The 10,628-nt window shown below is 35.9% G+C and overlaps 1 pseudogene; it reads right to left on the reverse strand.

Moving 5' to 3' along the window:
- Positions 1-7,778: 7,778 nt before the first annotated feature.
- On the reverse strand, positions 7,779-9,873 carry LOC101320202 (charged multivesicular body protein 3 pseudogene; annotated as a pseudogene).
- Positions 9,874-10,628: the final 755 nt, after the last annotated feature.

Genomic DNA, 10,628 nt, shown 5'->3' on the forward strand with positions numbered 1-10,628 from the left:
CACCGAGCTGATCTCCCTGCACTATGCGGCTGCTTCCCACTAGCTATCTGTTTTACATTTGGTAGTGTATATATGTCCATGCCACTCTCTCACTTTGTCACAGCTTACCCTTCCCCCTCCCCATATCCTCAAGTCCATTCTCTAGTAGGTCTGTGTCTTTATTCCTGTCTTACTCCTAGGTTCTTCATGACCTTTTTTTTCTTCTTAAATTCCATATATATATGTTAGCATATGGTATTTGTTTTTCTCTTTCTGACTTACTTCACTCTGTATGACAGACTCTAGGTCCATCCACCTCACTACAAATAACTCAATTTTGTTTCTTTTTATGGCTGAGTAATATTCCATTGTATATATGTGCCACATCTTCTTTATCCATTCATCTGTTGATGGACACTTAGGTTGCGAGAGATTTTAAATCATATCAAGTTAGTACATTTTTATAACGAGGTTACTAAAAGCTTTTTAAATTGATGATTGATGTTTAATTTCTATCTTTTCTCTTGATTAGGCTGGCCAGAACATTGTCTGTTTTACTGGGAAAAGGAGGTTGGAGCTTTTGATCCAATGTTCTTCTTAATTGGACACTGGCCTTCCATTTAGGACTCAGATGTTTCTCCAGGGAAGGACCCTCTGCTCTGTCCTTCTGATACACAGGACACAAAAACCCTCCGTTTTGGGTCAGAATGGCCATCTACCATCTGACACTGCTCTAATGGCTGAGCTGCTAAGCATTCTCACAGCTGTTTAAATTTATGTCACCTCAAATTTATGGTCTGAAAACCTATCTTGCTACAAGCATAGCAGTACAATCTACACTTGGGCTTGGAGTATTTTATTATTTGTTTGTTAATTAGGGGGGCACAATACATTGATTTTTATCCATGGACAATGCTATTCTTTCCCTCGTCTTTGACATTTGGACACTAGTGATTCCAGTCCCAATATATCCTAATGCTTAGTTGCTTGGCTTTTATTTTGATATAAAAACTGTGGGTTTTCATACTTCATTAAAATAGAATATGATCTCTGTTTCACAATTTATTTAGCTGATTGCATGTCCTTAGGAAATTTTTATTCTTTTTCTGACAGTCAGAAACAAATTCCCCTCAAGAAATTAGGAGGGACGTGGGATTCCATGAAATCCTTCCATTTCTCTATTATGCTTATACCTGGTCAAGCCTTCTCCCAATTCCCAGATTTGCTATTCCACCCCTTTATCCATTTTCTTACTCCTTTGCCACCATAAACCCTCCTCTTTCAGCAAATGAATTTGCCTCTTACTTTACTGAGAAAACCAAGGTTAACAGGTGGGAATTCCCATCATTGAATCTATAACTAATTCTGGAGTCTTCCTTGCCTGGTCGACAATTTGCCCCCTTTCCTCCAGTTTCATGGGATGCACCATCTGCTGTTCAGTATGAGCTCAACCCCTTCAACTATTCTTCATCCAATTCCATCACTTCTCTTCAGATACAGTATTTACCTCTGCTGGACTTTCCACCTCTCCCTCTTTGTTGATTTGTAAATTTTAAATTTAATTCTTCACTTTGTCTTTGAATCTCTCTAGTTCCTTACTTCTTTATCTTTTTCCTGCCCAGTCAAAACTGTAGAATCCCAGCAGTTCCTTCTCTGGTTCTTCTTCCCCTGCCTGTTACTTAATGTTGACACGCTCCCTCTATCCCAAGATTTTATTTTTCGTACTGTTTTTATTTCACAATACATTGAATGAGATTTCTTCCAGGTAATCTCTTTTACTCCCTGAACTTCTACTGGTCTCTATGTTGCTGAGGCCAGTGTTGTCATTTCTATATCAAACCTCATTCTTAAGCTGCATTCTGCTTACTGAACCATCTCAACCTGGTGTTCCACACACATTTCCAAACAATATGCACAAAACTTAACCAATCATATTCGCCTCCCCAAATCTGCTCCTTCTACCACCTCTTTTACTGTCATGAGTGGCATAACTGTCCACCCAGTCACCCAGGCTGAACTGGGAGTCACCTGACCCCCGCACTCGCCCACATATCCAGTTAATGCCTACACTCTGTCTTTTCTTTTTAAGTTCTCCAGTGTCACTTCTCCCTTCTGTGCCCCCTGCTGCAGCTTGACTCTAATCGTTTCTCTTTGGAACTCCGGGTATTGTCGCTCTGCTCTGAACATTTTTTTCATGAGCCATGCTTTTTCTGATCTCTAGCTTTCCAACATTCTTCCAGCTGTTCCCTCTCCTTAAAACACAGTCTACTCTGATCTTGACCTCGTGAAAAATTCCTGAATACAATCATTAACTGAGATCTTCCTTAACAACAACGCAAAAAGTAGTTTTATTTAAATCTCTTTTGTGCTTAAAACCCTCTAACAGACTTCCACTGCCCTTGAGATAAAGTTCAAACCCCTTAATTGGCATATATATTCTCTTCTCTAGAAACTTTCTCTCAACAAACTTCTGCTCACAGCTTATGTTCTCATCACAGGAAACATCTCACACCTCCCATCTCTATCATTCACAATGCTATTCTACATCACCATGATCCATACCTTTGCTCAACTTTTTTTTTTCTACTTGCAATGCTTCTAATATCCTCTCCCCTATCCCTGTCTAGCAAACCAACATTTATTTATCTTTTTAAAATTATCTCAAAAATCACCTACTTTTTAAATCTTCTTTGTGTCACCACCTACTTCTTAGAACTAATTACCTTTCTTTCTCACACTCCTTTGTGGACTTTAATCACAGCACCTTTAATGGGCATATTTGTTTTCAAGTCTATTTGTCTCCCTGTAATAATATATAAACTTGTTATAGTCTTTCCCTTATTACTTTATCCAAAAAATGTATTTATTTATCCAGAAACTATTTTTAAGCACTGTGGTAAGCATTGGGAACACAAAGTTAGATAACATTGACTCTCTGCTCCAAAGGAGCACACATAGAGTGAACGCAGAGACAAGCACACAAATATAATGTAGCAGGTACCATGATAGTGATAACCATCATCTATTTATCTCAGCTGCACAGAGAAAGACCATCTAATTCACTTAGTATTGCTAGCACCTCATACTGTGCCTGATATGATACCTCAGTAAATGTGTACAGCTTATTGGGTGCATCCTGATTTGTTGGGAAGGAGAAGAGGAGTGGGCAGTCAGACCATGGAATGACCCAAAGGAAGCTTCCCATTGACTCAGTTCATTTTCCCTATAACTGTTACCTTCATAGTCATTCAATTTTGCATCTGGACCATCCCTTCTGGGGGGCTGAGGGGTTCAAGGCAATTGCCAAAGTGTATAACAGCTTATCTGTGGTCTGCAGGTAAGTTTACAGAAGTTCCTGTCATCCTCCACTTCAACCCGGAACTCAAATTTCTTGCTTGATATTGCAGCCAGGAGATGTGTGGTAAGAAATAGCTAATCAAGCCACGGCCTTTGGTTTCATGTTGGAGTCCAATAGGTTAACTACATCCCCCTTCCATCCCACTCAGAATCTGACAAACTATCCAATCCCAATGGAGCCAAGATGATCTTTTCTAATCTGTGTGCATCTGAGTAACTTATAATCAAAGAGATCTATATCTGAATCTCAGCTTCACCACTTACAAGGTAGGACACTGACACAACCCTCAACCTCTCTGAGTTCCAAATGCTACATCTATAAAATAAGAATAATAACTTTCTTAAAGCTACTATCCAGAATAAAGTGATCTAAAATGCAACACTTGGTATTTACCACACAATAATCATAACCTTCCTTTAACTGAGAGCTTATTCTGTGCTAAAAGAGAAAATGGTTCCCTTTTATGGGTTTGTGGGGCTTTTTTGTTTTGTTTTCTTTTGTTTTGTTTTGATTTCGCTCTGTTTCATTTTCCCTTAATGTTGACTATGACCTCTTCTACCTCTTTTGGCTTAGCATGTATCTTCTCTTCAAGACACATTTAATAAATATTGAATTCAATGTGGCCATAAATACCCACCATTACTTAGAGTCCTTTGTGATCTTACTATCCAGTCTAGAAGGGGATTTAGATTGGATTGACCACTCTAGCTTGTCTGGAGCTGGCATAGGGCCAGATTCATTCCTGATGATCTAAGTTCCAATCCCAACACCACATATTGCCTTACCTAGGTGAATCCACATGCTTTACTTGTGATTATACTCAGCCTTTCACTATATTTCTTTTTTACTCACCACAAATGACCCTGGCTAGTTCAAATATATCACTAGCACTGAGAAAAAGGGGACTGAAATGCTCTCTTCCTGTGGCCCTTTATTAAAAATGATTCACCGCTCATTTTGTAAGAGGAGGCAATGAGCAAAGAAAGACAGTAAAGTAGAAGAAGGGAGAAAATGAAAACAAAATATCCAGAGGTAATGTCATCAAGATGATGACATACGTCATTCCAAACTTCAGTTCCCCTCACAAGACCAAATAAAAACCATGCATAGATAATACACCATTGTGAAAATCCCAGAACCTGGGGGTAAGGCTGAAGTTCCCTACTGAAATTTGTTACAGGATACATAGTATTAAAAAGATGTAAAGTAACCTATAACCTAATAACCATCAATAACCTATAACCTATAACCATCAATAACCTAAAATGTAAGTGGGGGAGAACTAAAATTATAGTTTCTGTAAGTTATCAAAAGTAAGTTATTACCAGCTTACACAGGGTGTAATAACTATAAGATTCTTTATGTAAGCATCATGGTAACCACAAAGGAAAAACTTGTAGTAGATACACATGATTATGATAAAAGAGTCAAAGCATACCACCACAAAAATTCATCAAGCCACAAAGGAAGACAGCAAAAGAGAAAGCAAGGAACGAAGGATCTATAAGAGTCAGAAAATAATTAGCAAAATGGCAATAGTGAGTCCTTACCTATCAGTAATTACTTTAAATGTAAATGGATTAAATCTTTCAATCAAAAGATACAGAATAGCTGAATGGATTAAAAAATAAGATCCAATGATATGCTGCATACAAGAAATTTAGTTTTAAAGCTATACATAGACAAAAAATGAAGGGATGGAAAAAGATATTTCAAGCAATGTTAACCAAAAGAAAGCAGGGATAGCTACACTTATGTGACACAAAATAGACTTTAATCTAAAAATGGTCAAAAGAGACAGACATTCATTTTATAATGATAAAGGGATCAACTAATCCAGATGATAAAACAATTATAAATATTTATGCTCCCAACACTGGAACACCTAAATATATAAAGAAAGTACTAACAGAACTAAAAGAAATAAACAGCAATATAATAATAGTTGAGGACTTTAATACCCCAATCTCAATGGGGGTAGATCATTCAGACATAGAATCACTAAGGAAATAGCAGATTTGAACACTCTAGACCAAATTGAACTAACAGATATATACAGAACATTCCATCCTACAGCAGCGGAATACAACATTCTTCTCAAGTGTATGTGGAACATTTTCTAGGATAGATTACAGTCAGTCCCCTACATATGAATGAGTTCCATTCTGAGAGCAAATTCGTAAGTCCAACTGGTTTGAGTCCAACAAAGTTAGCCTAGGTACCGAACTAACACAATCAGCTATATATAGTACTGAACTGTAATAGGTTTATAATACTTTTCACACAAATAATACATAAAAAACAAACACAAAAAATAAACATTTTTAATCTTACAGTATAATACCTTGAAAAGTACAGTAGTACCAGCTACATTATCACTGCTTTTATGTTTGCTTCCAGACATCCTGGGCTTGAAATAAAGATACTGTACTGCTGTATTCTATACAGTACTGTACATTAAAATACACAAAAGCACAACTATTTGTAGAGGATGCAAGCATGTAACACTGTACACCAGACATGTGAAATAACTTATATGATTGGACATGTAAACACACGTTCACATCTTTGAAAGTTCACAACTTGAAGGTTCGTATGTAGGGGACTTACTGTATATGTTAAGCCACAAAACAAGTTTCAACAAATTCAAGAAGGTAGAAATTATCAAGCATCTTTTCTGATCACAATGGTATGAAAGTAGCAATCAAAACAAGAGGAAAGCTAGAAAATTCACAACTGTGTGGAAATTGAAAACACATTTTTGAACAATGAATGGGTCAAAAAAAATCCAAAGGGAATAAAAAAGATCTTGAAACAAATGAAGATGGAAACACAACACACAAAAACTTATGGGATGCAGCAAAAGCAGTTCTAAGAGGAGAGTTTATAACTATAAATACATATATTAAGAAAAAAAGAAAGCTCTCAAATAAACAACCTAACATACCTCAAGGAACTAGGAAAAAAGAAAAAGATCAGTTAGCAGAAAGAATGAAATAATAAAGATTAGAGGAGAAATAAATAAAATAAAAAATAGGAAAGCAAGAGAAAAATTAACAAAACGAGAAGTTGGTTCTTTGAAAAGACATAATTGACAAATTTTCAGTTAGACTAACCAAGAAAAAAGAGAGGGGACTCAAAAAAATTATAAACAGAAGAGGAGACATTACAACTGATATCACAGAAATATGAAGGATCATAAGAGACTACAAAGAACAATTATACACCAACAAATTAGACAACCTGGAAGAAATAGGTAAATTGCCAGACACTCACAACCTACTGAGACAAAATGATAAAGAAACAGAAAATTTGAACAGACCAATAATGAGTGAGGAGATTGAATAAAGAACCTCCCAACAAAGAAAAGTCCAGGACCAGATCATTTCACTAGTGAATCCTACCAAACATTTGAAGAATTAATGAATTTTGAATTAATTTAAAGAATTAATGCATTTTTTCAAACTCTCCCCCAAAAAATGAAAAGGAGGGAACACTTCCAAACTCATGATACAATGTTAGCATTACCGTAATACCAAAGTCAGATAAGGACACTATATGAAAAAAACTACAGGCCAATATCCCTGACAAATGTAGACATAAAAATTCTTAACAAAATACTAGCAAACCGAATTGAACAGCACAATAAAAAGATCACATTACATGATCAAGTGGAATTCAAGCAATGGCTCAATATTTGAAAATTATTAAATGCAATACATCACATTAATAGAATGAAAGATAAAAATCATATGATCATCTCAATAGATGTGGATAAAGCATTTGACAAAATTCAACAACCTTTCATAATAAAAACTCTCAATTTGAGTATAGAAGGAACATACCTCAACATAATAAAGGCCATATATGACAAGCCCACAGCTAACAAACATCATACTCAATGATGAAAGGTTGAAAGGGTTTTCTCTAAGGTCAGGAACAAGACATAGACACCCTCCCTTAGTATTTCTATCCAATATAGTACTGGAAGTCCTACCCAGACTAGTTAGGCAAGAAAAAGAAATAAAAAGCAACCAAATCAGAAAGGAGGAAGTAAAATTTTCTCTGTTTGCAGATGACATGATCTTATACATAGAAAACTTTAAAATTTTTTCTAAGGGTTAAAGCAGAAATTTATTAAAATCTATTTATATAGTGTTTTACACACAAAAAAAATATAGAGTCCTCAACATTCAGGCAATCAACTCTATTCTCAAAAGTGCTTTGTAAGAAGACAGATTTCTTTGCTTCCCCCCTAAAAAGATACTTCTGTTTATACTCCTAAAAATGGTGCATTTATTACACCACTTCTCATAAGAACAGTCTGGCTGAGATCACAAAACTTCTACACAGTGTAGAGATATTCAGAGAGAATCTTCTCCAGAATGCAATGCCTCATCACAGAGGTGTAGTGCAAGAGATACATAAAATAGTAGCTGCATCAGAGGAGTGTATGTACACGCAGTAAGTGAGACATGAGAAAAGCCTGAGGCCCAGCAGTGTGGCCCCTAGCCACAAAGCATGGCCAGCTGGGATGCATGGCCTCCAGGGCCTCTTCCTCCCTTTCATCTTCTGAGGTGGCCGTCACTCCTGGAGATTCAGGTTCCATAACAGCATTGGTCACTTTACTAGGTGCTTTGTCCAAGGCCCCTGCTGTAATTTCAAACAGAATTTTGTCAATTTCCATTTCTGCTGCTTTTTCCATTTCTTCTTGATCATCTATGCTTTCAAAAGTGTTCTCTAACATCTCTCCATGTTCCCATCCTTCTTCATCTCTTTGGACAATGCCTGCATTTATTAATCTATTTATTTTATCTGCATTCTATAATATATTTATTTGAACTGGATTTATATAATCTTCACAAGACTCTGAATAGCCTTCATCACTTCTGTGCTCTTCTACAGGAACCAGCCTCTCACAAGACCACAAGCTCATTCTTCATCTCTGTGAGCACAGAATTCATGTGAGCTTTGGATGCATAAAGCTTGCTCACAGACTTCCTTGACCTGATCTCCTCTTTGGCCAGAACTACACAGATATCCTTCTGGTCCTTCTTAGCAGCATCTTTCAGAGATAGTTTTAGTTTTTCTGCTTCTCTTTGAATGTCCATATTTGCCTGTCAGCAACTCTCATTTCTTCTCTTAATCAATATGCAAAAATTGGTTGCATTTCTATATACTAACAACAAACTATCTGAAAAAGAAATAAAGAAAACAATCCCATTTAATAACATCAAAAAGAATAAAAATACTTAGGAATAAACTTAACCAAAGAGGTGAAAGATCTGTATACTGAAAAGTATAAAACATTGATGTAAGATATTGAAGACACAAACAAATAAAAAGATATTCTATGTTCATGGACTGGAAGAATTAATATTGTTAAAATGTCCATACTACTGAAAGCAATCTACAGATTTAATGCAATCCCTACCAAGATTTTAATGACATTTTAAAAACAGAAATAGAAAAAGAAATCCTGAAATTTGTGTGGAACCACATGAGAGACCCTGAATAACCAAAGCGATCTTGAGAAAGAAGAACAAAAGCAGGATGCACACTTACAGGTTTCAAACTATATTACAAGGCTATAGTAATCAAAACAGTATGGTACTGGCATTAAAAGCAGACACACAGACCAGTGGAACAGAATTGAGAACCCAAAAATAAACTCATGCATTTATGTCAACCAGTATTTGTCAAGGGAGCTAAGAATACTCAGAGGATAAGATAGTCTCTTCAATAATGAAACTACACCCCTACCTTACACTACTCACACAAATTAACTTGAAATGGATTAAGACTTAAATGTAATATCTGAAACTACAGAAGTCCTAGAAGAAAACATGGAGCTAAGCACTTTGACATTCGTCTTGACAATAATTTTCTTGGGTTTGACACCTAAAGCACAAGCAACAAAAGCAAAAATAAACAAGTGGGACTATATCAAACTAAAAAGCCTCTGCACAGCAAAAGAAATAATTAATAATATGAAAAGGCAACCTACAGAATGGGAGAAATATCTGCAAACCTGATAAGGGGTTTGCAATATAAGGGGTTTGCAAATCTGATAAGGGGTTAATATGCAAAATATAGTAGAAATTCATACAACTGATTAGCAAAATAAACCCCAAACCAAAACTAAAACCCCAAATAACCCAATTAAATATAGTCAAAGGACCTGAATAGGCATTTTCCCAAAGAAGATATACAAATGGCCAACAGGTACATGGAAAGGTGCTCAACATCATTAATCATCAGGGAAATGCAAATCAAATCCACAGTGAGATATCACCTCACACCTGTTAGAATGCCTATCATCAAAAAGACAAGAGATAACAAGTATTGGCAAGGATGTGGATGAAAGGGATCCCCTGTGCACTATTGGTGGGAGTGTAAACTGGTGCAGTATGGGAGAGTACAAAGCTTCCTCAAAAAATTAAAAATAAGACTATCATACGATCCAGAAATTCCACTTTCGGGTACATGTCCAAAGGAAATGAAATCACTTTCTCAAAGAGATATCTATACTCCATGTTCAAATCAGTGTTATTCACAATAGCCAAGGTATGGAAGCAACATAAGTGTCTGTCAATGGATGAATGGGAAAAAAAATGTTATATAGATAGACAGATAGATAGATACAGATATATATAATGGAATATTATTCAGCCATAAAAAAGAAGGAAATCATGCCATTTGCAACAACATGGATGAAAATTGAGGGTATTATGCTCAGTGAAATAAGTCAGAAAAAGATAAATACTATATGAATTCACTTATATGTAGAGTCTTAAAAAAAACAAACTCATAAAAACAGAGATTGGTGGTTGGCAGGGATTGAGGGAGGTGGGATGGGTTGGATGAAGGTGGTCAAAGGATACAAATTTGCAGTTTTGAAATGAATGATTTCTGGGGATCTAATGTACAGCAGGATGACAAAACAGTACTGTATTGTATACCTGAAAGTTTCTAAGAGTCAATCTTTAAAGTTCTACACACACACACACACAAGGTAACTGTGTGAGGTGATGGATGTGTTAACCAACCTTATTGGTATAATCATTTTGAAATATACACATATATCAAATCAAATCATCACAAATGTACACCTTAAACTTACACATTATATGTCAGTTATATCACAATAAAAATGGTAAAATATTCAAGCAAATATGAACAAGGAAAGAAAGAAAACAATAATAATAAGGCAAGAAAGCAGGAGATATGTTCCATGTAAGTCTGTAAGTCTTCCAGGACAAAGGGACAGAAGCCAGAGAACTTCCCCTTC

The sequence above is a fragment of the Tursiops truncatus genome, chromosome 1 (assembly GCF_011762595.2).
Source record: "Tursiops truncatus isolate mTurTru1 chromosome 1, mTurTru1.mat.Y, whole genome shotgun sequence".
Classification (NCBI taxonomy): Eukaryota; Metazoa; Chordata; class Mammalia; order Artiodactyla; family Delphinidae; genus Tursiops; species Tursiops truncatus.